The sequence below is a fragment of the Carassius carassius genome, chromosome 8 (assembly GCF_963082965.1).
Source record: "Carassius carassius chromosome 8, fCarCar2.1, whole genome shotgun sequence".
Classification (NCBI taxonomy): domain Eukaryota; kingdom Metazoa; phylum Chordata; class Actinopteri; order Cypriniformes; family Cyprinidae; genus Carassius; species Carassius carassius.
Genome location: NC_081762.1, coordinates 32,795,368 through 32,821,140, shown reverse-complemented (window position 1 = coordinate 32,821,140; position 25,773 = coordinate 32,795,368). Strand labels below are relative to the sequence as shown.

General features: G+C 45.3%; 34 non-coding genes across 34 annotated transcripts; 4 read left to right on the top strand and 30 right to left on the bottom strand.

The window, feature by feature from the left end:
* Positions 1 to 32: 32 nt before the first annotated feature.
* trnaq-uug (transfer RNA glutamine (anticodon UUG)) lies at positions 33 to 104 on the bottom strand. Its single transcript has one exon. It is a non-coding gene; the product is annotated as a tRNA-Gln (tRNA).
* A 311-nt stretch (positions 105 to 415) lies between these two features.
* On the bottom strand, positions 416 to 490 carry trnai-aau (transfer RNA isoleucine (anticodon AAU)). The gene has a single exon. It is a non-coding gene; the product is annotated as a tRNA-Ile (tRNA).
* An 85-nt stretch (positions 491 to 575) lies between these two features.
* trnap-ugg (transfer RNA proline (anticodon UGG)) lies at positions 576 to 647 on the bottom strand. The gene has a single exon. It is a non-coding gene; the product is annotated as a tRNA-Pro (tRNA).
* Positions 648 to 1,576: 929 nt separating this feature from the next.
* On the top strand, positions 1,577 to 1,649 carry trnaa-agc (transfer RNA alanine (anticodon AGC)). The gene has a single exon. It is a non-coding gene; the product is annotated as a tRNA-Ala (tRNA).
* A 695-nt stretch (positions 1,650 to 2,344) lies between these two features.
* On the bottom strand, positions 2,345 to 2,416 carry trnaq-cug (transfer RNA glutamine (anticodon CUG)). Its single transcript has one exon. It is a non-coding gene; the product is annotated as a tRNA-Gln (tRNA).
* A 94-nt stretch (positions 2,417 to 2,510) lies between these two features.
* On the bottom strand, positions 2,511 to 2,582 carry trnaq-uug (transfer RNA glutamine (anticodon UUG)). Its single transcript has one exon. It is a non-coding gene; the product is annotated as a tRNA-Gln (tRNA).
* Positions 2,583 to 2,893: 311 nt separating this feature from the next.
* trnai-aau (transfer RNA isoleucine (anticodon AAU)) lies at positions 2,894 to 2,968 on the bottom strand. Its single transcript has one exon. It is a non-coding gene; the product is annotated as a tRNA-Ile (tRNA).
* An 85-nt stretch (positions 2,969 to 3,053) lies between these two features.
* Positions 3,054 to 3,125, bottom strand: trnap-ugg (transfer RNA proline (anticodon UGG)). Its single transcript has one exon. It is a non-coding gene; the product is annotated as a tRNA-Pro (tRNA).
* A 929-nt stretch (positions 3,126 to 4,054) lies between these two features.
* trnaa-agc (transfer RNA alanine (anticodon AGC)) lies at positions 4,055 to 4,127 on the top strand. The gene has a single exon. It is a non-coding gene; the product is annotated as a tRNA-Ala (tRNA).
* Positions 4,128 to 4,822: 695 nt separating this feature from the next.
* trnaq-cug (transfer RNA glutamine (anticodon CUG)) lies at positions 4,823 to 4,894 on the bottom strand. The gene has a single exon. It is a non-coding gene; the product is annotated as a tRNA-Gln (tRNA).
* A 94-nt stretch (positions 4,895 to 4,988) lies between these two features.
* trnaq-uug (transfer RNA glutamine (anticodon UUG)) lies at positions 4,989 to 5,060 on the bottom strand. Its single transcript has one exon. It is a non-coding gene; the product is annotated as a tRNA-Gln (tRNA).
* Positions 5,061 to 5,194: 134 nt separating this feature from the next.
* On the bottom strand, positions 5,195 to 5,267 carry trnaf-gaa (transfer RNA phenylalanine (anticodon GAA)). The gene has a single exon. It is a non-coding gene; the product is annotated as a tRNA-Phe (tRNA).
* Positions 5,268 to 5,373: 106 nt separating this feature from the next.
* Positions 5,374 to 5,447, bottom strand: trnai-aau (transfer RNA isoleucine (anticodon AAU)). Its single transcript has one exon. It is a non-coding gene; the product is annotated as a tRNA-Ile (tRNA).
* A 1,865-nt stretch (positions 5,448 to 7,312) lies between these two features.
* trnaq-cug (transfer RNA glutamine (anticodon CUG)) lies at positions 7,313 to 7,384 on the bottom strand. Its single transcript has one exon. It is a non-coding gene; the product is annotated as a tRNA-Gln (tRNA).
* Positions 7,385 to 7,478: 94 nt separating this feature from the next.
* trnaq-uug (transfer RNA glutamine (anticodon UUG)) lies at positions 7,479 to 7,550 on the bottom strand. Its single transcript has one exon. It is a non-coding gene; the product is annotated as a tRNA-Gln (tRNA).
* Positions 7,551 to 7,684: 134 nt separating this feature from the next.
* On the bottom strand, positions 7,685 to 7,757 carry trnaf-gaa (transfer RNA phenylalanine (anticodon GAA)). Its single transcript has one exon. It is a non-coding gene; the product is annotated as a tRNA-Phe (tRNA).
* Positions 7,758 to 9,032: 1,275 nt separating this feature from the next.
* trnaa-agc (transfer RNA alanine (anticodon AGC)) lies at positions 9,033 to 9,105 on the top strand. The gene has a single exon. It is a non-coding gene; the product is annotated as a tRNA-Ala (tRNA).
* Positions 9,106 to 10,340: 1,235 nt separating this feature from the next.
* Positions 10,341 to 10,415, bottom strand: trnai-aau (transfer RNA isoleucine (anticodon AAU)). The gene has a single exon. It is a non-coding gene; the product is annotated as a tRNA-Ile (tRNA).
* An 85-nt stretch (positions 10,416 to 10,500) lies between these two features.
* On the bottom strand, positions 10,501 to 10,572 carry trnap-ugg (transfer RNA proline (anticodon UGG)). The gene has a single exon. It is a non-coding gene; the product is annotated as a tRNA-Pro (tRNA).
* A 1,706-nt stretch (positions 10,573 to 12,278) lies between these two features.
* On the bottom strand, positions 12,279 to 12,350 carry trnaq-cug (transfer RNA glutamine (anticodon CUG)). Its single transcript has one exon. It is a non-coding gene; the product is annotated as a tRNA-Gln (tRNA).
* Positions 12,351 to 12,444: 94 nt separating this feature from the next.
* Positions 12,445 to 12,516, bottom strand: trnaq-uug (transfer RNA glutamine (anticodon UUG)). The gene has a single exon. It is a non-coding gene; the product is annotated as a tRNA-Gln (tRNA).
* A 134-nt stretch (positions 12,517 to 12,650) lies between these two features.
* Positions 12,651 to 12,723, bottom strand: trnaf-gaa (transfer RNA phenylalanine (anticodon GAA)). Its single transcript has one exon. It is a non-coding gene; the product is annotated as a tRNA-Phe (tRNA).
* A 106-nt stretch (positions 12,724 to 12,829) lies between these two features.
* On the bottom strand, positions 12,830 to 12,903 carry trnai-aau (transfer RNA isoleucine (anticodon AAU)). The gene has a single exon. It is a non-coding gene; the product is annotated as a tRNA-Ile (tRNA).
* Positions 12,904 to 14,766: 1,863 nt separating this feature from the next.
* On the bottom strand, positions 14,767 to 14,838 carry trnaq-cug (transfer RNA glutamine (anticodon CUG)). The gene has a single exon. It is a non-coding gene; the product is annotated as a tRNA-Gln (tRNA).
* A 94-nt stretch (positions 14,839 to 14,932) lies between these two features.
* trnaq-uug (transfer RNA glutamine (anticodon UUG)) lies at positions 14,933 to 15,004 on the bottom strand. Its single transcript has one exon. It is a non-coding gene; the product is annotated as a tRNA-Gln (tRNA).
* Positions 15,005 to 15,139: 135 nt separating this feature from the next.
* Positions 15,140 to 15,212, bottom strand: trnaf-gaa (transfer RNA phenylalanine (anticodon GAA)). Its single transcript has one exon. It is a non-coding gene; the product is annotated as a tRNA-Phe (tRNA).
* A 106-nt stretch (positions 15,213 to 15,318) lies between these two features.
* Positions 15,319 to 15,392, bottom strand: trnai-aau (transfer RNA isoleucine (anticodon AAU)). Its single transcript has one exon. It is a non-coding gene; the product is annotated as a tRNA-Ile (tRNA).
* Positions 15,393 to 15,451: 59 nt separating this feature from the next.
* On the bottom strand, positions 15,452 to 15,523 carry trnap-ugg (transfer RNA proline (anticodon UGG)). The gene has a single exon. It is a non-coding gene; the product is annotated as a tRNA-Pro (tRNA).
* Positions 15,524 to 16,463: 940 nt separating this feature from the next.
* trnaa-agc (transfer RNA alanine (anticodon AGC)) lies at positions 16,464 to 16,536 on the top strand. The gene has a single exon. It is a non-coding gene; the product is annotated as a tRNA-Ala (tRNA).
* A 5,579-nt stretch (positions 16,537 to 22,115) lies between these two features.
* Positions 22,116 to 22,188, bottom strand: trnaf-gaa (transfer RNA phenylalanine (anticodon GAA)). Its single transcript has one exon. It is a non-coding gene; the product is annotated as a tRNA-Phe (tRNA).
* An 88-nt stretch (positions 22,189 to 22,276) lies between these two features.
* Positions 22,277 to 22,350, bottom strand: trnai-aau (transfer RNA isoleucine (anticodon AAU)). Its single transcript has one exon. It is a non-coding gene; the product is annotated as a tRNA-Ile (tRNA).
* A 1,205-nt stretch (positions 22,351 to 23,555) lies between these two features.
* trnaq-cug (transfer RNA glutamine (anticodon CUG)) lies at positions 23,556 to 23,627 on the bottom strand. The gene has a single exon. It is a non-coding gene; the product is annotated as a tRNA-Gln (tRNA).
* A 94-nt stretch (positions 23,628 to 23,721) lies between these two features.
* On the bottom strand, positions 23,722 to 23,793 carry trnaq-uug (transfer RNA glutamine (anticodon UUG)). Its single transcript has one exon. It is a non-coding gene; the product is annotated as a tRNA-Gln (tRNA).
* Positions 23,794 to 23,928: 135 nt separating this feature from the next.
* On the bottom strand, positions 23,929 to 24,001 carry trnaf-gaa (transfer RNA phenylalanine (anticodon GAA)). The gene has a single exon. It is a non-coding gene; the product is annotated as a tRNA-Phe (tRNA).
* Between the last annotated feature and the right edge of the window lie 1,772 nt (positions 24,002 to 25,773).

The following is a 25,773-nucleotide window of genomic DNA, read 5'->3' as shown; positions in this document are numbered from 1 at the left end:
GTTTTATCTTTTCCTGCGGCAAGAAAGCACACAGGCTCCACCGAGATTCGAACTCAGATCACTGGATTCAAAGCCCAGAGTGCTAACAATTACACCATGGAACCGAAACTGCTTGGTTGGAGGCCAACTTGGAAACAGATAACTCTCTGGCTGTGGGGAAGCAGTTATACAGAGAGGTTGGAACCCAGTGATTTTTGGTCAATGGCCTGCCTCAAAAAAGGGAAAAGAGTGGGAGATGTTGCTGAAACCCGGCAGCGAACCAGGGACCTTTAGATCTTCAGTCTAACGGTCTCCCAACTGAGCTATTTCAGCTACAACAGACCTCTGCTTAGCAAGGGATTTCAGTGAGATCACCCTACTCATTGTCGGAGCTGAAGAGCAGAGCAGAGATGAGCCCCCAGACAATAAAAACAGCTGGCCAGTACGGGGATCGAACCCGCGACCTTGGCGTTATTAGCACCACGTTCTAACCAGCTGAGCTAACTTAGCCATCAGTGTCTGCCTGATTGAAAAAACCTGCCATAATGTTTGTGAATGCAATGAGACAATAAAGCTTCACGTTTTAACCTGAACAAGGGCTCGTCCGGGATTTGAACCCGGGACCTCTCGCACCCAAAGCGAGAATCATACCCCTAGACCAACGAGCCTTCTTGCCCAAAGCCAAGAAAAAAGAGCTATTTCAGCATCAACAAAAGAAGGAACATGAACTAATGTGGAAGCAATCAAAGTCCTCGAGACAGTGTGAAAGGCTAACAAATGCAAGTTGGCCTCTTAATTGACCTAAAAATGGGGCTGTATCTAACATGTAGAGGGATGTTAGCTGAAACGGTCAGATGTCACTTAGACCAGCGGGTCTCAATTCCAGTCCTCGCGCCCCCTGCTCTTCACATTTTGTAAGTTTCTCGTATAGCTTCAGACATTTGTTCCATTCGAACGTAAGTGCCCTGAGAACTGGACATCACATGACATCCCTCCGTGATTCAAGTTCAAAGCGTATGTATACTTTCAATTCATAGTGAGTAATACAGTGGTGTATCGAGGTATACAGAGGTAAATGATGTCACACTTCTCCATGTGTGAAGAAGTTGCGCAGCACAAATCCGTGAACCAATGTTCCAAAGTGAAGTATACTTTGACGGATTTCCCCTGCTCAGGGAGTGGGGAGCAATGAACACTGTGTAGGGACCATGTCAATCGCTAGGAGCTCACTTCTAATGAGCTGATTATCCGAATCAGGTGTGCTAACAAAGAGAGACATGCAAAACATGCAGACCTGGGGGGAGCGAGGACTAGAATTGAGAACCGCTTCCTTAGACTTTAAGTCAGTGTGAGCAAAAGAGGTGAAAAGTTGTCTGCATGACCCGAGTGTTCCAAGGTAGCCTACATAATACAAGAATCCATACACATTCATACTGGCGTAACAAGACCGAGAAGGTCCTTAAACACAAAAGCTTAATCTCTTTGTTAATTCGACAACATAATCTTGGCCAGTGCAAAGGAGCAAGCCCAGAGGAGGGACAGCCTCTTTGCATCAAACTCGTCACTCCCAGCTATGCTCGTCATTCTTGAAAGGCCAGGGGAATTAGCTCAAATGGTAGAGCGCTCGCTTAGCATGCGAGAGGTAGCGGGATCGATGCCCGCATTCTCCAAGTTGGCTCCTTCCCTTTTACTCACACATCCCTAGATCAGTGGTTTTCAATCCTGTCCTGGAGGCATCCCTGCCCTGCACATTTCGCATTTCCCCTCATCTAACAAACCTGTTTCAAATCATCAGCTCATTAGTAGAGACTGCAAGACCTGATTTGGGTGTGTCTAATAAGGGAGACATACAAAATGTTCAGGGCAGGGGTGCCTCCAGGAAAGGTTTGAAAACCATTGCCCTAAAGAGACCGACTGAGCGTTAACGCAATGCTGCCACACTCCCACGTTAGCTTTTTTTGGGCTCACAGCTGCCAAAAAGTATTTCAGACATGGTCCTGTGCAAATTGGTTGCAAAACAGTGCCATTTTACGCACAGTTCCCTAAAGCAGTGGTTTTCAAACCTGTCCTGGAGGCACCCCTGCCCTCCAAATTTTGAATGTTTCCCTCATCTAACACACCTGTTTCAAATCATCAGCTCATTAGTAGAGACCGCGAGACCTTATTTGGGTGTGTCTAATAAGGGAGACAATAAAAATGTGCCTGGCAGGGGTGCCTCCAGGACAGGTTTGAGAACCACTGCCCTAAAGAGACAGACTGAGCATCGATGCAATGCGGCCACACTCTCTACGTTAGTAAATTTTTTTGGAATAAAAGGTGCCGAAAAGTATTTCAGACATTGTCCTGCGCAAACTGGTGGCAAAATAGATCCCACCGAGATTTGAACTCGGATCACTGGATTCAGAGTCCAGAGTGCTAACCATTACACCATGGAACCTTATCTGGTGCAGCTGTTGCTCACATGGCCACAAACACTGGCACCATCGCCAAACTAGTGCTGTTTTATCTTTTCCTGCGGCAAGAAAGCACACAGGCTCCACCGAGATTCGAACTCAGATCACTGGATTCAAAGCCCAGAGTGCTAACAATTACACCATGGAACCGAAACTGCTTGGTTGGAGGCCAACTTGGAAACAGATAACTCTCTGGCTGTGGGGAAGCAGTTATACAGAGAGGTTGGAACCCAGTGATTTTTGGTCAATGGCCTGCCTCAAAAAAGGGAAAAGAGTGGGAGATGTTGCTGAAACCCGGCAGCGAACCAGGGACCTTTAGATCTTCAGTCTAACGGTCTCCCAACTGAGCTATTTCAGCTACAACAGACCTCTGCTTAGCAAGGGATTTCAGTGAGATCACCCTACTCATTGTCGGAGCTGAAGAGCAGAGCAGAGATGAGCCCCCAGACAATAAAAACAGCTGGCCAGTACGGGGATCGAACCCGCGACCTTGGCGTTATTAGCACCACGTTCTAACCAGCTGAGCTAACTTAGCCATCAGTGTCTGCCTGATTGAAAAAACCTGCCATAATGTTTGTGAATGCAATGAGACAATAAAGCTTCACGTTTTAACCTGAACAAGGGCTCGTCCGGGATTTGAACCCGGGACCTCTCGCACCCAAAGCGAGAATCATACCCCTAGACCAACGAGCCTTCTTGCCCAAAGCCAAGAAAAAAGAGCTATTTCAGCATCAACAAAAGAAGGAACATGAACTAATGTGGAAGCAATCAAAGTCCTCGAGACAGTGTGAAAGGCTAACAAATGCAAGTTGGCCTCTTAATTGACCTAAAAATGGGGCTGTATCTAACATGTAGAGGGATGTTAGCTGAAACGGTCAGATGTCACTTAGACCAGCGGGTCTCAATTCCAGTCCTCGCGCCCCCTGCTCTTCACATTTTGTAAGTTTCTCGTATAGCTTCAGACATTTGTTCCATTCGAACGTAAGTGCCCTGAGAACTGGACATCACATGACATCCCTCCGTGATTCAAGTTCAAAGCGTATGTATACTTTCAATTCATAGTGAGTAATACAGTGGTGTATCGAGGTATACAGAGGTAAATGATGTCACACTTCTCCATGTGTGAAGAAGTTGCGCAGCACAAATCCGTGAACCAATGTTCCAAAGTGAAGTATACTTTGACGGATTTCCCCTGCTCAGGGAGTGGGGAGCAATGAACACTGTGTAGGGACCATGTCAATCGCTAGGAGCTCACTTCTAATGAGCTGATTATCCGAATCAGGTGTGCTAACAAAGAGAGACATGCAAAACATGCAGACCTGGGGGGAGCGAGGACTAGAATTGAGAACCGCTTCCTTAGACTTTAAGTCAGTGTGAGCAAAAGAGGTGAAAAGTTGTCTGCATGACCCGAGTGTTCCAAGGTAGCCTACATAATACAAGAATCCATACACATTCATACTGGCGTAACAAGACCGAGAAGGTCCTTAAACACAAAAGCTTAATCTCTTTGTTAATTCGACAACATAATCTTGGCCAGTGCAAAGGAGCAAGCCCAGAGGAGGGACAGCCTCTTTGCATCAAACTCGTCACTCCCAGCTATGCTCGTCATTCTTGAAAGGCCAGGGGAATTAGCTCAAATGGTAGAGCGCTCGCTTAGCATGCGAGAGGTAGCGGGATCGATGCCCGCATTCTCCAAGTTGGCTCCTTCCCTTTTACTCACACATCCCTAGATCAGTGGTTTTCAATCCTGTCCTGGAGGCATCCCTGCCCTGCACATTTCGCATTTCCCCTCATCTAACAAACCTGTTTCAAATCATCAGCTCATTAGTAGAGACTGCAAGACCTGATTTGGGTGTGTCTAATAAGGGAGACATACAAAATGTTCAGGGCAGGGGTGCCTCCAGGAAAGGTTTGAAAACCATTGCCCTAAAGAGACCGACTGAGCGTTAACGCAATGCTGCCACACTCCCACGTTAGCTTTTTTTGGGCTCACAGCTGCCAAAAAGTATTTCAGACATGGTCCTGTGCAAATTGGTTGCAAAACAGTGCCATTTTACGCACAGTTCCCTAAAGCAGTGGTTTTCAAACCTGTCCTGGAGGCACCCCTGCCCTCCAAATTTTGAATGTTTCCCTCATCTAACACACCTGTTTCAAATCATCAGCTCATTAGTAGAGACCGCGAGACCTTATTTGGGTGTGTCTAATAAGGGAGACAATAAAAATGTGCCTGGCAGGGGTGCCTCCAGGACAGGTTTGAGAACCACTGCCCTAAAGAGACAGACTGAGCATCGATGCAATGCGGCCACACTCTCTACGTTAGTTAATTTTTTTGGAATAAAAGGTGCCGAAAAGTATTTCAGACATTGTCCTGCGCAAACTGGTGGTAAAATAGATCCCACCGAGATTTGAACTCGGATCACTGGATTCAGAGTCCAGAGTGCTAACCATTACACCATGGAACCTTATCTGGTGCAGCTGTTGCTCACATGGCCACAAACACTGGCACCATCGCCAAACTAGTGCTGTTTTATCTTTTCCTGCGGCAAGAAAGCACACAGGCTCCACCGAGATTCGAACTCAGATCGCTGGATTCAAAGCCCAGAGTGCTGACCATTACACCATGGAACCGAAACTGCTTGGTTGGAGGCCAACTTGGAAACAGATAGCTCTCTGGTTGTGGGGAACAGTTATACAGAGAGGTTGGAACCCAGTGATTTTTGGTCAATGGCCCGCCTCAAAAAAGGGAAAAGTGCGGGAGATGTTGCCGAAACCCGGGATCGAACCAGGGACCTTTAGATCTTCAGTCTAACGCTCTCCCAACTGAGCTTTTTTGGCTACAACAAACCTCTGCTTTGTAAACAGTGATTTCAGTGAGATCACCCTACTCATTGTCGGAGCTGAAGAGCAGAGCAGAGATGAGCCCCCAGACAATAAAACCAGCTGGCCAGTACGGGGATCGAACCCGTGACCTTGGCGTTATTAGCACCACGCTCTAACCAGCTGAGCTAACCGGCCTGGCTTAGCCATCCATGTCTGCCTGATTGGAAAAAACCTGCCATAATGTTTGTGAAAGCAATGAGACAATAAAGCTTAACGTTTTAACCTGAACAAGGGCTAATTCGGGATTTGAACCCAGGACCTCTCGCACCCAAATCGAGAATCATACCCCTAGACCAACGAGCCTTCTTGCCCAAAAATAGAAAAAATAGCTATTTCAGCAACAACAAAAGAAGGAACATGAACTAACGTGGAAGCAATCAAAGTCCTCGAGACAGTGTGAAAGGCTAACGAATACAAGTTGGCCTCTTAATTGACCTAAAAATGGGGCTGTATCTAACATGTAGAGGGATGTTAGGGAGGACAGCTGAAATGGTCAGATGTCACTTAGACCAGCGGGCCTCAATTCCAGTCCTCGCGCCCCCTGCTCTTCACATTTTGTAAGTTTCTCGTATAGCTTCAGACATTTGTTCCATTCGAACGTAAGTGTCCTGAGAACTGGACATCACATGACATCGCTTCGTGATTCAAGTTCAAAGCGTATGTATACGTTTAATTCATAGTGAGTAATACAGTGGTGTATCGAGGTAAATGATGTCACACTTCTCCATGTGTGAAGAAGTTGCGCAGCACAAATCCGTGAACCAATGTTCCAAAGTGAAGTATACTTTGACGGATTTCCCCTGCTCAGGGAGTGGGGACCAATGAACACTGTGTAGGGACCATGTCAATCACTAGGAGCTCACTTCTAATGAGCTGATTATCCGAATCAGGTGTGCTAACAAAGAGAGACATGCAAAACATGCAGACCTGGGGGGAGCGAGCACTAGAATTGAGAACCGCTTCCTTAGACTTTAAGTCAGTGTGAGCAAAAGAGGTGAGAAGTTGTCTGCATGATCCGAGTGTTCCAAGGTAGCCTACAAAATACAATAATCCATACACATGCATACTGGCGTAACAAGACCGAGAAGGTCCTTAAACACAAAAGCTTAATCTCTTTGTTAATTCGACAACATAATCTCGGCCAGTGCAAAGGAGCAAGCCCAGAGGAGGGACAGCCTCTTTGCATCAAACCCATCATTCCCAGCTACGCTCGTCATTCTTGAAAGGCCAGGGGAATTAGCTCAAATGGTAGAGCGCTCGCTTAGCATGCGAGAGGTAGCGGGATCGATGCCTGCATTCTCCAAGTTGGCTCCTGCCCTTTTACTCACACATCCCTAGATCAGTGGTTTTCAATCCTGTCCTGGAGGCATCCCTGCCCTGCACATTTTTCGCATTTCCCCTCATCTAACAAACCTGTTTCAAATCATCAGCTCATTAGTAGAGACTGCAAGACCTGATTTGGGTGTGTCTAATAAGGGAGACATACAAAATGTTCAGGGCAGGGGTGCCTCCAGGAAAGGTTTGAAAACCATTGCCCTAAAGAGACCGACTGAGCGTTGACGCAATGCTGCCACACTCCCACGTTAGCTTTTTTTGGGCTCACAGCTGCCAAAAAGTATTTCAGACATGGTCCTGTGCAAATTGGTTGCAAAACAGTGCCATTTTACGCACAGTTCCCTAAAGCAGTGGTTTTCAAACCTGTCCTGGAGGCACCCCTGCCCTCCAAATTTTGAATGTTTCCCTCATCTAACACACCTGTTTCAAATCATCAGCTCATTAGTAGAGACCGCGAGACCTTATTTGGGTGTGTCTAATAAGGGAGACAATAAAAATGTGCCTAGCAGGGGTGCCTCCAGGACAGGTTTGAGAACCACTGCCCTAAAGAGACAGACTGAGCATCGATGCAATGCGGCCACACTCTCTACGTTAGTTAATTTTTTTGGAATAAAAGGTGCCGAAAAGTATTTCAGACATTGTCCTGCGCAAACTGGTGGCAAAATAGATCCCACCGAGATTTGAACTCGGATCACTGGATTCAGAGTCCAGAGTGCTAACCATTACACCATGGAACCTTATCTGGTGCAGCTGTTGCTCACATGGCCACAAACACTGGCACCATCGCCAAACTAGTGCTGTTTTATCTTTTCCTGCGGCAAGAAAGCACACAGGCTCCACCGAGATTCGAACTCAGATCGCTGGATTCAAAGCCCAGAGTGCTGACCATTACACCATGGAACCGAAACTGCTTGGTTGGAGGCCAACTTGGAAACAGATAGCTCTCTGGTTGTGGGGAACAGTTATACAGAGAGGTTGGAACCCAGTGATTTTTGGTCAATGGCCCGCCTCAAAAAAGGGAAAAGTGCGGGAGATGTTGCCGAAACCCGGGATCGAACCAGGGACCTTTAGATCTTCAGTCTAACGCTCTCCCAACTGAGCTTTTTTGGCTACAACAAACCTCTGCTTTGTAAACAGTGATTTCAGTGAGATCACCCTACTCATTGTCGGAGCTGAAGAGCAGAGCAGAGATGAGCCCCCAGACAATAAAACCAGCTGGCCAGTACGGGGAGCGAACCCGTGACCTTGGCGTTATTAGCACCTCGCTCTAAACAGTTGAGCTAACCGGCCTGGCTTAGCCATCCATGTCTGCCTGATTGGAAAAAACCTGCCATAATGTTTGTGAAAGCAATGAGACAATAAAGCTTAACGTTTTAACCTGAACAAGGGCTAATTCGGGATTTGAACCCAGGACCTCTCGCACCCAAATCGAGAATCATACCCCTAGACCAACGAGCCTTCTTGCCCAAAAATAGAAAAAATAGCTATTTCAGCAACAACAAAAGAAGGAACATGAACTAACGTGGAAGCAATCAAAGTCCTCGAGACAGTGTGAAAGGCTAACGAATACAAGTTGGCCTCTTAATTGACCTAAAAATGGGGCTGTATCTAACATGTAGAGGGATGTTAGGGAGGACAGCTGAAATGGTCAGATGTCACTTAGACCAGCGGGCCTCAATTCCAGTCCTCGCGCCCCCTGCTCTTCACATTTTGTAAGTTTCTCGTATAGCTTCAGACATTTGTTCCATTCGAACGTAAGTGTCCTGAGAACTGGACATCACATGACATCGCTTCGTGATTCAAGTTCAAAGCGTATGTATACGTTTAATTCATAGTGAGTAATACAGTGGTGTATCGAGGTAAATGATGTCACACTTCTCCATGTGTGAAGAAGTTGCGCAGCACAAATCCGTGAACCAATGTTCCAAAGTGAAGTATACTTTGACGGATTTCCCCTGCTCAGGGAGTGGGGACCAATGAACACTGTGTAGGGACCATGTCAATCACTAGGAGCTCACTTCTAATGAGCTGATTATCCGAATCAGGTGTGCTAACAAAGAGAGACATGCAAAACATGCAGACCTGGGGGGAGCGAGCACTAGAATTGAGAACCGCTTCCTTAGACTTTAAGTCAGTGTGAGCAAAAGAGGTGAGAAGTTGTCTGCATGATCCGAGTGTTCCAAGGTAGCCTACAAAATACAATAATCCATACACATGCATACTGGCGTAACAAGACCGAGAAGGTCCTTAAACACAAAAGCTTAATCTCTTTGTTAATTCGACAACATAATCTCGGCCAGTGCAAAGGAGCAAGCCCAGAGGAGGGACAGCCTCTTTGCATCAAACCCATCATTCCCAGCTACGCTCGTCATTCTTGAAAGGCCAGGGGAATTAGCTCAAATGGTAGAGCGCTCGCTTAGCATGCGAGAGGTAGCGGGATCGATGCCCGCATTCTCCAAGTTGGCTCCTGCCCTTTTACTCACACATCCCTAGATCAGTGGTTTTCAATCCTGTCCTGGAGGCATCCCTGCCCTGCACATTTTTCGCATTTCCCCTCATCTAACAAACCTGTTTCAAATCATCAGCTCATTAGTAGAGACTGCAAGACCTGATTTGGGTGTGTCTAATAAGGGAGACATACAAAATGTTCAGGGCAGGGGTGCCTCCAGGAAAGGTTTGAAAACCATTGCCCTAAAGAGACCGACTGAGCGTTGACGCAATGCTGCCACACTCCCACGTTAGCTTTTTTTGGGCTCACAGCTGCCAAAAAGTATTTCAGACATGGTCCTGTGCAAATTGGTTGCAAAACAGTGCCATTTTACGCACAGTTCCCTAAAGCAGTGGTTTTCAAACCTGTCCTGGAGGCACCCCTGCCCTCCAAATTTTGAATGTTTCCCTCATCTAACACACCTGTTTCAAATCATCAGCTCATTAGTAGAGACCGCGAGACCTTATTTGGGTGTGTCTAATAAGGGAGACAATAAAAATGTGCCTAGCAGGGGTGCCTCCAGGACAGGTTTGAGAACCACTGCCCTAAAGAGACAGACTGAGCATCGATGCAATGCGGCCACACTCTCTACGTTAGTTAATTTTTTTGGACTAAAAGGTGCCGAAAAGTATTTCAGACATTGTCCTGCACAAACTAGGTCCCACCAAGATTTGAACTCAGATCACTGGATTCAGAGTCCAGAGTGCTAACCTTTACACCATGGAACCTTAACTGGAGCAGCTGTTGCTCACAGGGCCACAAACACTGGCACCATCGCCAAACCAGTGCTGTTTTATCTTTTCCTGCTGCAAGAAAGCACACAGGCTCCACCTAGATTCGAACTCAGATCACTGGATTCAAAGCCCAGAGTGCTGACAATTACACCATGGAACCGAAACTGCTTGGTTGGAGGCCAACTTGGAAACAGATAGCTCTCTGGCTGTGGGGAAGCAGTTATACAGAGAGGTTGGAACCCAGTGATTTTTGGTCAATGGCCTGCCTCAAAAAAGGGAAAAAAGTGGGAGATGTTGCTGAAACCCGGCAGCGAACCAGGGACCTTTAGATCTTCAGTCTAACGGTCTCCCAACTGAGCTATTTCAGCTACAACAGACCTCTGCTTAGCAAGGGATTTCAGTGAGATCACCCTACTCATTGTCGGAGCTGAAGAGCAGAGCAGAGATGAGCCCCCAGACAATAAAAACAGCTGGCCAGTACGGGGATCGAACCCGCGACCTTGGCGTTATTAGCACCACGCTCTAACCAGCTGAGCTAACTTAGCCATCAGTGTCTGCCTGATTGAAAAAACCTGCCATAATGTTTGTGAATGCAATGAGACAATAAAGCTTCACGTTTTAACCTGAACAAGGGCTCGTCCGGGATTTGAACCCGGGACCTCTCGCACCCAAAGCGAGAATCATACCCCTAGACCAACGAGCCTTCTTGCCCAAAGCCAAGAAAAAAGAGCTATTTCAGCATCAACAAAAGAAGGAACATGAACTAATGTGGAAGCAATCAAAGTCCTCGAGACAGTGTGAAAGGCTAACGAATGCAAGTTGGCCTCTTAATTGACCTAAAAATGGGGCTGTATCTAACATGTAGAGGGATGTTAGGGAGGACAGCTGAAACGGTCAGATGTCACTTAGACCAGCGGGTCTCAATTCCAGTCCTCGCGCCCCCTGCTCCTCACATTTTGTAAGTTTCTCGTATAGCTTCAGACATTTGTTCCATTCGAACGTAAGTGCCCTGAGAACTGGACATCACATGACATCCCTCCGTGATTCAAGTTCAAAGCGTATGTATACTTTCAATTCATAGTGAGTAACACAGTGGTGTATTGAGGTATACAGAGGTAAATGATGTCACACTTCTCCATGTGTGATGAAGTTGTGCAGCACAAATCCGTGAACCAATGTTCCAAAGTGAAGTATACTTTGACGGATTTCCCCTGCTCAGGGAGTGGGGAGCAATGAACACTGTGTAGGGACCATGTCAATCGCTAGGAGCTCACTTCTAATGAGCTGATTATCCGAATCAGGTGTGCTAACAAAGAGAGACATGCAAAACATGCAGACCTGGGGGGAGCGAGGACTAGAATTGAGAACCGCTTCCTTAGACTTTAAGTCAGTGTGAGCAAAAGAGGTGAAAAGTTGTCTGCATGACCCGAGTGTTCCAAGGTAGCCTACATAATACAAGAATCCATACACATTCATACTGGCGTAACAAGACCGAGAAGGTCCTTAAACACAAAAGCTTAATCTCTTTGTTAATTCGACAACATAATCTTGGCCAGTGCAAAGGAGCAAGCCCAGAGGAGGGACAGCCTCTTTGCATCAAACCCGTCATTCCCAGCTATGCTCGTCATTCTTGAAAGGCCAGGGGAATTAGCTCAAATGGTAGAGCGCTCGCTTAGCATGCGAGAGGTAGGGGGATCGATGCCCGCATTCTCCAAGTTGGCTCCTTCCCTTTTACTCACACATCCCTAGATCAGTGGTTTTCAATCCTGTCCTGGAGGCATCCCTGCCCTGCACATTTCGCATTTCCCCTCATCTAACAAACCTGTTTCAAATCATCAGCTCATTAGTAGAGACTGCAAGACCTGATTTGGGTGTGTCTAATAAGGGAGACATACAAAATGTTCAGGGCAGGGGTGCCTCCAGGAAAGGTTTGAAAACCATTGCCCTAAAGAGACCGACTGAGCGTTAACGCAATGCTGCCACACTCCCACGTTAGCTTTTTTTGGGCTCACAGCTGCCAAAAAGTATTTCAGACATGGTCCTGTGCAAATTGGTTGCAAAACAGTGCCATTTTACGCACAGTTCCCTAAAGCAGTGGTTTTCAAACCTGTCCTGGAGGCACCCCTGCCCTCCAAATTTTGAATGTTTCCCTCATCTAACACACCTGTTTCAAATCATCAGCTCATTAGTAGAGACCGCGAGACCTTATTTGGGTGTGTCTAATAAGGGAGACAATAAAAATGTGCCTGGCAGGGGTGCCTCCAGGACAGGTTTGAGAACCACTGCCCTAAAGAGACAGACTGAGCATCGATGCAATGCGGCCACACTCTCTACGTTAGTTAATTTTTTTGGAATAAAAGGTGCCGAAAAGTATTTCAGACATTGTCCTGCGCAAACTGGTGGCAAAATAGATCCCACCGAGATTTGAACTCGGATCACTGGATTCAGAGTCCAGAGTGCTAACCATTACACCATGGAACCTTATCTGGTGCAGCTGTTGCTCACATGGCCACAAACACTGGCACCATCGCCAAACTAGTGCTGTTTTATCTTTTCCTGCGGCAAGAAAGCACACAGGCTCCACCGAGATTCGAACTCAGATCGCTGGATTCAAAGCCCAGAGTGCTGACCATTACACCATGGAACCGAAACTGCTTGGTTGGAGGCCAACTTGGAAACAGATAGCTCTCTGGTTGTGGTGAACAGTTATACAGAGAGGTTGGAACCCAGTGATTTTTGGTCAATGGCCCGCCTCAAAAAAGGGAAAAGTGCGGGAGATGTTGCCGAAACCCGGGATCGAACCAGGGACCTTTAGATCTTCAGTCTAACGCTCTCCCAACTGAGCTTTTTTGGCTACAACAAACCTCTGCTTTGTAAACAGTGATTTCAGTGAGATCACCCTACTCATTGTCGGAGCTGAAGAGCAGAGCAGAGATGAGCCCCCAGACAATAAAACCAGCTGGCCAGTACGGGGATCGAACCCGTGACCTTGGCGTTATTAGCACCACGCTCTAACCAGCTGAGCTAACCGGCCTGGCTTAGCCATCCATGTCTGCCTGATTGGAAAAAACCTGCCATAATGTTTGTGAAAGCAATGAGACAATAAAGCTTAACGTTTTAACCTGAACAAGGGCTAATTCGGGATTTGAACCCAGGACCTCTCGCACCCAAATCGAGAATCATACCCCTAGACCAAAGAGCCTTCTTGCCCAAAAATAGAAAAAATAGCTATTTCAGCAACAACAAAAGAAGGAACATGAACTAACGTGGAAGCAATCAAAGTCCTCGAGACAGTGTGAAAGGCTAACGAATACAAGTTGGCCTCTTAATTGACCTAAAAATGGGGCTGTATCTAACATGTAGAGGGATGTTAGGGAGGACAGCTGAAATGGTCAGATGTCACTTAGACCAGCGGGCCTCAATTCCAGTCCTCGCGCCCCCTGCTCTTCACATTTTGTAAGTTTCTCGTATAGCTTCAGACATTTGTTCCATTCGAACGTAAGTGTCCTGAGAACTGGACATCACATGACATCGCTTCGTGATTCAAGTTCAAAGCGTATGTATACGTTTAATTCATAGTGAGTAATACAGTGGTGTATCGAGGTAAATGATGTCACACTTCTCCATGTGTGAAGAAGTTGCGCAGCACAAATCCGTGAACCAATGTTCCAAAGTGAAGTATACTTTGACGGATTTCCCCTGCTCAGGGAGTGGGGACCAATGAACATTGTGTAGGGACCATGTCAATCACTAGGAGCTCACTTCTAATGAGCTGATTATCCGAATCAGGTGTGCTAACAAAGAGAGACATGCAAAACATGCAGACCTGGGGGGAGCGAGGACTAGAATTGAGAACCGCTTCCTTAGACTTTAAGTCAGTGTGAGCAAAAGAGGTGAGAAGTTGTCTGCATGATCCGAGGGTTCCAAGGTAGCCTACAAAATACAATAATCCATACACATGCATACTGGCGTAACAAGACCGAGAAGGTCCTTAAACACAAAAGCTTAATCTCTTTGTTAATTCGACAACATAATCTCGGCCAGTGCAAAGGAGCAAGCCCAGAGGAGGGACAGCCTCTTTGCATCAAACCCATCATTCCCAGCTATGCTCGTCATTCTTGAAAGGCTAGGGGAATTAGCTCAAATGGTAGAGCGCTCGCTTAGCATGCGAGAGGTAGCGGGATTGATGCCCGCATTATCCAAGTTGGCTCCTGCCCTTTTACTCACACATCCCTAGATCAGTGGTTTTCAATCCTGTCCTGGAGGCATCCCTGCCCTGCACATTTCGCATTTCCCCTCATCTAACACATCTGATTCAAATCATCAGCTCATTAGTAGAGACTGCAAGACCTGATTTGGGTGTGTCTAATAAGGGAGACATACAAAATGTTCAGGGCAGGGGTGCCTCCAGGTAAGGTTTGAAAACCATTGCCCTAAAGAGACCGACTGAGCGTTGACGCAATGCTGCCACACTCCCACGTTAGCTTTTTTTGGGCTCACAGCTGCCAAAAAGTATTTCAGACATGGTCCTGTGCAAATTGGTTGTAAAACAGTGCCATTTTACGCACAGTTCCCTAAAGCAGTGGTTTTCAAATCTGTCCTGGAGGCACTCCTGCCCTTCACATTTTGAATGTTTCCCTCTTCTAACACACCTGTTTCAAATCATCAGCTCATTAGTAGAGACCGCGAGACCTTATTTGGGTGTGTCTAATGAGGGAGACAATAAAAATGTGCAGGGCAGGGGTGCCTCCAGGACAGGTTTGAGAACCACTGCCCTAAAGAGACAGACTGAGCATCGATGCAATGCGGCCACACTCTCTACGTTAGTTAATTTGTTTGGACTAAAAGGTGCCGAAAAGTATTTCAGACATTGTCCTGCGCAAACTGGTGACAAAATAGGTCCCACCGAGATTTGAACTCGGATCACTGGATTCAGAGTCCAGAGTGCTAACCATTACACCATGGAACCTTAACTGGTGCAGCTGTTGCTCACAGGGCCACAAACACTGGCACCATCGCCAAACTAGTGCTGTTTTATCTTTTCCTGCGGCAAGAAAGCACACAGGCTCCACCGAGATTCGAACTCAGATTGCTGGATTCAAAGCCCAGAGTGCTTACCATTACACCATGGAACCGAAACTGCTTGGTTGGAGGCCAGCTTGGAAACAGATAGCTCTCTGGTTGTGGGGAAGCAGTTATACAGAGAGGTTGGAACCCAGTGATTTTTGGTCAATGGCCCGCCTCAAAAAAGGGAAAAATGTGGGAGATGTTGCCGAAACCCGGAATCGAACCAGAGACCTTTAGATCTTCAGTCTAACGCTCTCCCAACTGAGCTATTTTGGCAACAGCAAACCTCTGCTTAGCAAGCAGGGATTTCAGTGAGATCACCCTACTCTTTGTCGGAGCTGAAGAGCAGAGCAGAGATGAGCCCCCAGACAATAAAAACAGCTGGCCAGTACGGGGATCGAACCCGCAACCTTGGCGTTATTAGCACCACGCTCTAACCAGCTGAGCTAACCGGCCTGGCTTAGCCATCCATGTCTGCCTGATTGGAAAAAACCTGCCATAATGTTTGTGAAAAAGGGCTCGTCCGGGATTTGAACCCGGGACCTCTCGCACCCAAAGCGAGAATCATACCCCTAGACCAACGAGCCTTTTTGCCCAATGCCAAGAAAAAAGAGCTATTTCAGCAACAACAAAAGAAGGAACATGAACTAACGTGGAAGCAATCAACGTCCTCGAGACAGTGTGAAAGGCTAACGAATGCAAGTTGGCCTCTTAATTGACCTAAAAATGGGGCTGTATCTAACATGTAGAGGGATGTTAGGGAGGACAGCTGAAATGGTCAGATGTCACTTAGACCAGCGGGTCTCAATTCCAGTCCTCGCGCCCCCTGCTCTCTTTACATTTTGTAAGTTTTTCGTATAGCTTCAGACATTTGTTCCATTCGAACGTAAGTGACCTGAGAACTGGACATCATATGACATCCCTCCGTGATTCAAGTTCAAAGCGTATGTATACGTTCAATTCATAGTGAGTAATACAGTGGTGTATCGAGGTATACAGAGGTAAATGATGTCACACTTCTCCATGTGTGAAGAAGTTGCGCAGCACAAATCCGTGAACCAATATTCCAAAGTGAAGTATACTTTGACGGATTTCCCCTGCTCAGGGAGTGGGGAGCAATGAACACTGTGTAGGGACCATGTCAATCACTAGGAGCTCACTTCTAATGAGCTGATTATCCGAATCAGGTGTGCTAACAAAGAGAGACATGCAAAACATGCAGACCTGGGGGGAGCGAGGACTAGAATTGAGAACTGCTTCCTTAGACTTTAAGTCAGTGTTGGCAAAAGAGGTGAGAAGTTGTCTGCATGATCCGAGTGTTCCAAGGTAGCATACATAATACAAGAATCCATACACATGCATACTGGTGTAACAAGACCGAGAAGGTCCTTAAACACAAAAGCTTAATCTCTTTGTTAATTCGACAATATAATCTCGGCCAGTGCAAAGGAGCAAGCCCAGAGGAGGGACAGCGTCTTTGCATCAAACCCGTCATTCCCAGCTATGCTCGTCATTCTTGAAAGGCCAGGGGAATTAGCTCAAATGGTAGAGCGCTCGCTTAGCATGCGAGAGGTAGCGGGATCGATGCCCGCATTCTCCAAGTTGGCTCCTGCCCTTTTACTCACACATCCCTAGATCAGTGGTTTTCAATCCTGTCCTGGAGGCATCCCTGCCCTGCACATTTCGCATTTCCCCTCATCTAACACACCTGTTTCAAATCATCACCTCATTAGTAGAGACTGCAAGACCTGATTTGGGTGTGTCTAATAAGGGAGACATACAAAATGTTCAGGGCAGGGGTGCCTCCAGGTAAGGTGTGAAAACCATTGCCCTAAAGAGACCGACTGAGCGTTGACGCAATGCTGCCACACTCCCACGTTAGCTTTTTTTGGGCTCACAGCTGCCAAAAAGTATTTCAGACATGGTCCTGTGCAAATTGGTTGCAAAACAGTGCCATTTTACGCACAGTTCCCTAAAGCAGTGGTTTTCAAACCTGTCCTGGAGGCACCCCTGCCCTTCACATTTTGAATGTTTCCCTCATCTAACACACCTGTTTCAAATCATCAGCTCATTAGTAGAGACCGCGAGACCTTATTTGGGTGTGTCTAATAAGGGAGACAATAAAAATGTGCAGGGCAGGGGTGCCTCCAGGACAGGTTTGAGAACCACTGCCCTAAAGAGACAGACTGAGCATCGATGCAATGCGGCCACACTCTCTACGTTAGTTAATTTTTTTGGACTAAAAGGTGCCGAAAAGTAGTGATGGCAAAATCGAGGCCTCGTGAACCAATGAAACAGTTGAACCAAATGTGCCATATTGTTTCGAGGCTTCGAATCAATCTGACACCCGTCTCAACGGTGACACCTAGTGGTCACTTGCAGGTGTTGATCTGAAACAACCTTGACGAGCCATTAAAAAAAATTGTTGTTTTTTTATTATTATAATGTTCTAATATGTAAAGCTTGTAACCTATAGGCTCCTCACTGTGCATAAAGTTATTTTGGTCATGAAAAATGAATATTAATAAAAGAAATCAAGCCACAATGTCTCACTTTTTTAGAGATTTTTATTCAAAAATATTAATTTATCTGCTGTGGAAGGACTTAGCCTACTAATTTTTTTACAGATAATTTCTCCAGCCTTTGAAAAAATCATCTCACAAGGGACACTTGTTGCTGGCATACAAAGATATTTTTTTGCAAGGACATACAAATGAGGAAAGATTACTGCTCTCTCTTTCCAGTAAGTTAGTGGATCATGAGTTCTGAGCAAATACGCATCGTTGATGTATTTTTTCACTTCCACTGTGGCATCAGCTGTAGCATTGTGTATCATCTTGGTTTGATGGATGCGAGTATCAAAAAGTTCCCATAAACTGTCCTGTGTTTCTACTGGTGTTGATGTTGATGGTGATGGTGATGATGATGATGATGATGGGTGTGATGTTGACATTTCTGGGTCTGAATAAAAATGAAAACAGCAATTAGTAACAAATCCTAAACTGACGGCATATATGAAGGATATATTATATTACATGATTCAGATTACATAACATAACACAGACTGAAACTGCTCACCAGGATTTGTGTTTGAACGCATCAGTGAAGCACACTCCAGTGTGATATGCTTTTCAGCTTCCTGGGCTTTGGCAGCATTTCCGAATGCCACATTTTTGAACCTTGGGTCCAGCAGTGTAGCCAGTGCCAAGGCTCTAAAACTCTCATAACCTCCACATCTGGAGTGCAGACCTTCTTGCAGATGTGAGCCTATGAGCCAAAACAGGAGAAACACATATTTATAATAATGACAATAATATGACAGTTATGGCCAATCACATGGGTAGTATGGTCATTGTGGCCTACCTAATTGAACAGTTGATTCCTGCGTTGCATTTCCTTTTTTCTGTGCAAGCTTGTGCTGCAACATCCTGTACAGTGGTATAAGCTTTGAAGCAGACACTCTCTTTTCCTCTGACATCTCTGTTGTTGCGAGTTTGAATGGTTGCAGTATTGACAATGATTGTTCAATAATGTCATAATCAATACTTGTCAGGGGAGCAGTATCATTGTTTAAGTTGGAAAGTGCAGCAGCCACTGGTTCACGTTGGTCATACAAGCGCTGTAGCATGTCAAATGTGCTGTTCCATCTCGTGTCAACCTCCTGTATCAGTTTCAGAGTTGGTCTTCCCATCAAGCTCTGCATCTCCACAAGCTTGTCCTTTGCTTTGCAGCTGGATCTGAACAACCCCACTATCTTTCTGGCCTTCTGGCGTATTTCATTGATGACTGGGGTTTGATCTAGTGCCTTTTTCACAATCAAATTTAAAGTATGAGCAAAACATGGGACATGGCGAAGGTGGAGTAGCTGGGCACTTAGGATCATGTTAGATGCATTGTCAGTCACCATGCACTGAACTTTGGAGGTTATTCCCCGCTCAGCCATTAGCAAGGCTTTAGCCTCCATGAGATGCTGGGCTGTGTGGGTTTTGTAAAACCTCCTTACACCCAGTACAACAGTTGCCATTTTTGCCTCTGGTGTTATGTAATGGCAAGTCACACCAAGATATCCATCCATATTAATGGAGGACCACATGTCAGCTGTAAGGCTAACAAATTCGGCCTTTTGTAGGTCCTCCATTGTCTTCTCCTTGGCTTTGTTGTACTTTTCGCTGACCATTATTTTAAGCACCTTCCGGGATGGGAGGACATAGCTTGGATCAAGCTTGTTCACAAATGCCCTGAATCCCTCATCGTCCACGATGGTGAAGGGCTGCAGATCCTTCACCACCATGTTTATAAGAGCCTCATCCAATTCCATCTGTCTGACTTTTAAAAGAGAAGACAAAACATACTTTCAGACAAATACATTGGAAAAGTACAGCTTCAATTAGTGCACATCTATTAAAAGTATAGCCTACTGGTTCATTATTTGGAAACCTTCCAGTATTTATAATCAGTGCTTTATATAACTTATAAACTTTATAAACAGTGTCCCAAAAGGTTGTAATTATATTTCAATTATAATTATATCCCAAACAATGCATACCTTGCTTAGATGGCCCAGCAGTGTCAGTAGCAGGCCTAGGTACAGGGGGAATGCCATCCTCTGCACCCTGCAAAATGGCAGGATGAGTGCTCCTCAAATGGCGCATCATGGATGATGTATTGTTGCAGTAGGCTAGCTGCCGATCACAATACACACATCTCACTTTATTTGGGGTTTCTAAATGGAAATGCTCCCACACCACAGATGTACAGCATCTCTTCTGGGGAGCTTCCATTTTATCTATCTATCCAAATCTATCTATCTATATATGAATCGATCTATGTATCTAGATATGTATCTATAATCTATGTATCTATATATGTATCTATCTATAATATATGTATTTATATATGTATCTATAATCTATCTATATATGTATCTATCTATAATATATGTATTTATATATGTATCTGTAATCTATCTATATATGTATCTATCTATTAATCTAGCTGTCTATATATATTTATATCTATGTATCTATTAATGTGTCACTATATGTATACTCTGTCTGTCTCTAGCCTCTCAGTCAATGTGTTGTGTAAATTTAAATGTAAGTCTAAATTGCCTATAACTAATCAAATCGCACTATGTCACTATATCACCAAAAATCCGCTATCTTAAAGTCAAACTCCTCTCACAAAAACCCACAAGGTCAAAATGCGTTTATTTCACTTTTATACAGATGTGCGATTGTGTGGTCTGTTCCCGACCGTTCCAATCAAACGCTGATTCGGCGGACCACACCTGATGAAACAATTAGTGAAACACTTCGAGGCTTCGTTTGGTCATAGTCACGTGACATGGGTGTTTCGAATCACGCTTCGGATCAGTGTTTCGACACATCTGCGCTTCGGGATCTCGCAAAGCTGTAAGGCTAACAAATTCGGCCTTTTGTAGGTCCTCCATTGTCTTCTCCTTGGCTTTGTTGTACTTTTCCCTGACCATTATTTTAAGCACCTTCCGGGATGGGAGGACATAGCTTGGATCAAGCTTGTTCACAAATGCCCTGAATCCCTCATCGTCCACGATGGTGAAGGGCTGCAGATCCTTCACCACCATGTTTATAAGAGCCTCATCCAATTCCCTCTGTCTGACTTTTAAAAGAGAAGACAAAACATACTTTCAGACAAATACATTGGAAAAACACAGCTTCAATTAGTGCACATCTATTAAAAGTATAGCCTACTGGTTCATTATTTGGAAACCTTCCAGTATTTATAATCAGTGCTTTATATAACTTATAAACTTTATAAACAGTGTCCCAAAAGGTTGTAATTATATTTCAATTATAATTATATCCCAAACAATGCATACCTTGCTTAGATGGCCAAGCAGTGTCAGTAGCAGGCCTAGGTACAGGGGGAATGCCATCCTCTGCACCCTGCAAAATGGCAGGATGAGTGCTCCTCAAATGGCGCATCATGGATGATGTATTGTTGCAGTAGGCTAGCTGCCGATCACAATACACACATCTCACTTTATTTGGGGCTTCTAAATGGAAATGCTCCCACACCACAGATGTACAGCATCTCTTCTGGGGAGCTTCCATTTTATCTATCTATCCAAATCTATCTATCTATATATGAATCGATCTATGTATCTAGATATGTATCTATAATCTATGTATCTATATATGTATCTATCTATAATATATGTATTTATATATGTATCTATAATCTATCTATATATGTATCTATCTATAATATATGTATTTATATATGTATCTGTAATCTATCTATATATGTATCTATCTATTAATCTAGCTGTCTATATATATTTATATCTATGTATCTATTAATGTGTCACTATATGTAAACCCTGTCTGTCTCTAGCCTCTCAGTCAATGTGTTGTGTAAATTTAAATGTAAGTCTAAATTGCCTATAACTAATCAAATCGCACTATGTCACTATATCACCAAAAATCCGCTATCTTAAAGTAAAACTCCTCTCACAAAAACCCACGAGGTCAAAATGCGTTTATTTCACTTTTATACAGATTTGCGATTGTGTGGTCTGTTCCCAACCGTTCCAATCAAACGCTGATTCGGCGGACCACACCTGATGAAACAATTAGTGAAACACTTCAAGGCTTCGTTTGGTCATAGTCACATGACATGGGTGTTTCGAATCACGCTTCGGATCAGTGTTTCGACACATCTGCGCTTCGGGATCTCGCAAAGCTTCGGAACGACTGTTTCGCTTCAGCCATCCTTACCGAAAAGTATTTCAGACATTGTCTTGCGCAAACTGGTGGCAAAATAGGTGCCACCGAGATTTGAACTCGGATCACTGGATTCAGAGCCCAGAGTGCTAACCATTAAACCATGGAACCTTAACTGGTGCAGCTCTTGCTCACAGGGCCACAAACACTGGCACCATCGCCAAACTAGTGCTGTTTTAGCTTTTCCTGCGGCAAGAAAGCACACAGGCTCCACCGAGATTCGAACTCAGATTGCTGGATTCAAAGCCCAGAGAGCTGACCATTACACCATGGAACCGAAACTGCTTAGTTGGAGGCCAACTTGGAAACAGATAGCTCTCTGGCTGTGGGGCAGCAGTAATACAGAGAGGTTGGAACCCAGTGATTTTTGGTCAATGGCCCGCCTCAAAAAAGGGAAAAGTGTGGGAGATGTTGCCAAAACCCGGGATCGAACCAGGGACCTTTAGAGCTTCAGTCTAACGCTCTCCCAACTGAGCTATATCGGCTACAACAAACCTCTGCTTAGCAAGCAGGGATTTCAGTGAGATCACCCTACTCATTGTCGGAGATGAGCCCCCAGACAATAAAAACAGCTGGCCAGTACGGGGATCAAACCCGCGACCTTGGCGTTATTAGCACCACGCTCTAACCAGCTGAGCTAACCGGCCTGGCTTAGCCATCAGTGTCTGCCTGATTGAAAAAAACCTGCCATAATGTTTGTGAATCCAATGAGACAATAAAGCTTCACGTTTCAACCCGAATCAGGTGTGCTAACAAAGAGAGACATGCAAAACATGCAGACCTGGGGGGAGCGAGGACTAGAATTGAGAACCGCTTTCTTAGACTTTAAGTCAGTGTGAGCAAAAGAGGTGAAAAGTTGTCTGCATGACCCGAGTGTTCCAAGGTAGCCTACATAATACAAGAATCCATACACATGCATACTGGCGTAACAAGACCGAGAAGGTCCTTAAACACAAAAGCTTAATCTCTTTGTTAATTCCACAACATAATCTCGGCCAGTGCAAAGGAGCAAGCCCAGAGGAGGGACCGCCTCTTTGCATCAAACCCATCATTCCCAGCTATGCTCGTCATTCTTGAAAGGCCAGGGGAATTAGCTGAAATGGTAGAGCGCTCGCTTAGCATTCGAGAGGTAGCGGGATCGATGCCCGCATTCTCCAAGTTGGCTCCTGCCCTTTTACTCACACATCCTTAGATCAGTGGTTTTCAATCCTGTCCTGGAGGCATCCCTGCCCTGCATATTTTGCATTTCCCCTCATCTAACACACCTGTTTCAAATCATCAGCTCATTAGTAGAGACTGCAAGACCTGATTTGGGTGTGTCTAATAAGGGAGACATACAAAATGTTCAGGGCAGGGGTGCCTCCAGGAAAGGTTTGAAAACCATTGCCCTAAAGAGACCGACTGAACGTTGACGCAATGCTGCCACACTCCCACGTTAGCTTTTTTTGGGCTCACAGCTTCCAAAAAGTATTTCAGACATGGTCCTGTGCAAATTGGTTGCAAAACAGTGCCATTTTACGCACAGTTCCCTAAAGCAGTGGTTTTCAAACCTGTCCTGGAGGCACCCCTGCCCTTCACATTTTGAATGTTTCTCTCATCTAACACACCTGTTTCAAATCATCAGCTCATTAGTAGAGACCGCGAGACCTTATTTGGGTGTTTCTAATAAGGGAGACAATAAAAATGTGCAGGGCAGGGGTGCCTCCAGGACAGGTTTGAGAACCACTGCCCTAAAGAGACAGACTGAGCATCGATGCAATGCGGCCACACTCTCTACGTTAGTTAATTTATTTGGACTAAAATGTGCCGAAAAGTATTTCAGACATTGTCCTGCGCAAACTGGTGGCAAAATAGGTCCCACCGAGATTTGAACTCAGATCACTGGATTCAGAGTCCAGAGTGCTAACCATTACACCATGGAACCTTAACTGAAGCAGCTGTTGCTCACAGGGCCACAAACACTGGCACCATCACCAAACTAGTGCTGTTTTATCTTTTCCTGCGACAAGAAAGCACACAGGCTCCACCGAGATTCGAACTCAGATCGCTGGATTCAAAGCCCAGAGTGCTGACCATTACACCATGGAACCGAAACTGCTTGGTAGGAGGCCAACTTGGAAACAGATAGCTCTCTGGCTGTGGGGAAGCAGTTATACAGAGAGGTTGGAACCCAGTGATTTTTGGTCAATGGCCCGCCTCAAAAAAGGGAAAAGTGTGGGAGATGTTGCCGAAACCCAGGATCGAACCAGGGACCTTTAGATATTCAGTCTAACACTCTCCCAACTGAGCTATTTTGGCTACAACAAACCTCTGCTTAGCAAGCAGCGATTTCAGTGAGATCACCCTACTCTTTGTCGGAGCTGAAGAGCAGAGCAGAGATGAGCCCCCAGACAATAAAAACAGCTGGCCAGTACGGGGATCAAACCCGCGACCTTAGGGTTATTAGCACCACGCACTAATCAGCTGAGCTAACCGGCCTGCCTTAGCCATTAGTGTCTGCCTGATTGAAAAAAACCTGCCATTATGTTTGTGAATGCAAGGAGACAATAAAGCTTCACGTTTCAACCCGACTCAGGTGTGCTAACAAAGAGAGACATGCAAAACATGCAGACCTGGGGGGAGCGAGGACTAGAATTGAGAACCGCTTCCTTAGACTTTAAGTCAGTGTGAGCAAAAGAAGTGAGAAGTTGTCTTCATGATCCGAGTGTTCCAAGGTAGCCTACATAATACAAGAGTCCATACACATGCATACTGGCGTAACAAGACCGAGAAGGTCATTAAACACAAAAGCTTAATCTCTTTGTTAATTCGACAACATAATCTCGGCCAGTGCAAAGGAGCAAGCCCAGAGGAGGGACAGCCTCTTTGCATCAAACCCGTCATTCCCAGCTATGCTCGTCATTCTTGAAAGGCCAGGGCAATTAGCTCAAATGGTAGAGCGCTCGCTTAGCATGCGAAAGGTAGCGGGATCGATGCCCGCATTCTCCAAGTTGGCTCCTGCCCTTTTACTCACACATCCCTAGATCAGTGGTTTTCAATTTTGTCCTGGAGGCATCCCTGCCCTGCACATTTCGCATTTCCCCTCATCTAACACACCTGTTTCAAATCATCAGCTCATTAGTAGAGACTGCAAGACCTGATTTGGGTGTGTCTAATAAGGGAGACATACAAAATGTTCAGGGCAGGGTTGCCTCCAGGAAAGGTTTGAAAACCATTGCCCTAAAGAGACCGACTGAGCGTTGACGCAATGCTGCCACACTCCCACGTTAGCTTTTTTTGGGATCATAGCTGCCAAAAAGTATTTCAGACATGGTCCTGTGCAAATTGGTTGCAAAACAGTGCCATATTACGCACAGTTCCCTAAAACAGTGGTTTTCAAACCTGTCCTGGAGGCACCCCTGCCCTTCACATTTTGAATGTTTCCCTCATCTAACACACCTGTTTCAAATCATCAGCTCATTAGTAGAGACCGCGAGACCTTATTTGGGTGTGTCTAATAAGGGAGACAATAAAAATGTGCAGGGCAGGGGTGCCTCCAGGACAGGTTTGAGAACCACTGCCCTAAAGAGACAGACTGAGCATCGATGCAATGCGGCCACACTCTCTACGTTAGTTAATTTTTTTGGACTAAAAGGTGCCGAAAAGTAGTGATGGCAAAATCGAGGCCTCGTGAACCAATGAAACAGTTGAACCAAATGTGCCATATTGTTTCGAGGCTTCGAATCAATCCGACACCCGTCTCAACGGTGACACCTAGTGGTCACTTGCAGGTGTTGATCTGAAACAACCTTGACGAGCCATTAAAAAAATGTGTTGTTTTTTTATTATTATAATGTTCTAATATGTGAAGCTTGTAACCTATAGGCTCCTCACTGTGCATAATGTTATTTTGGTCATGAAAAATGAATATTAATAAAAGAAATCAAGCCACAATGTCTCACTTTTTTAGAGATTTTTATTCAAAAATATTAATTTATCTGCTGTGGAAGGACTTAGCCTACTTCTTTTTTTACAGATAATTTCTCCAGCCTTTGAAAAAATCCTCTCACAAGGGACTATTGTTGCTGGCA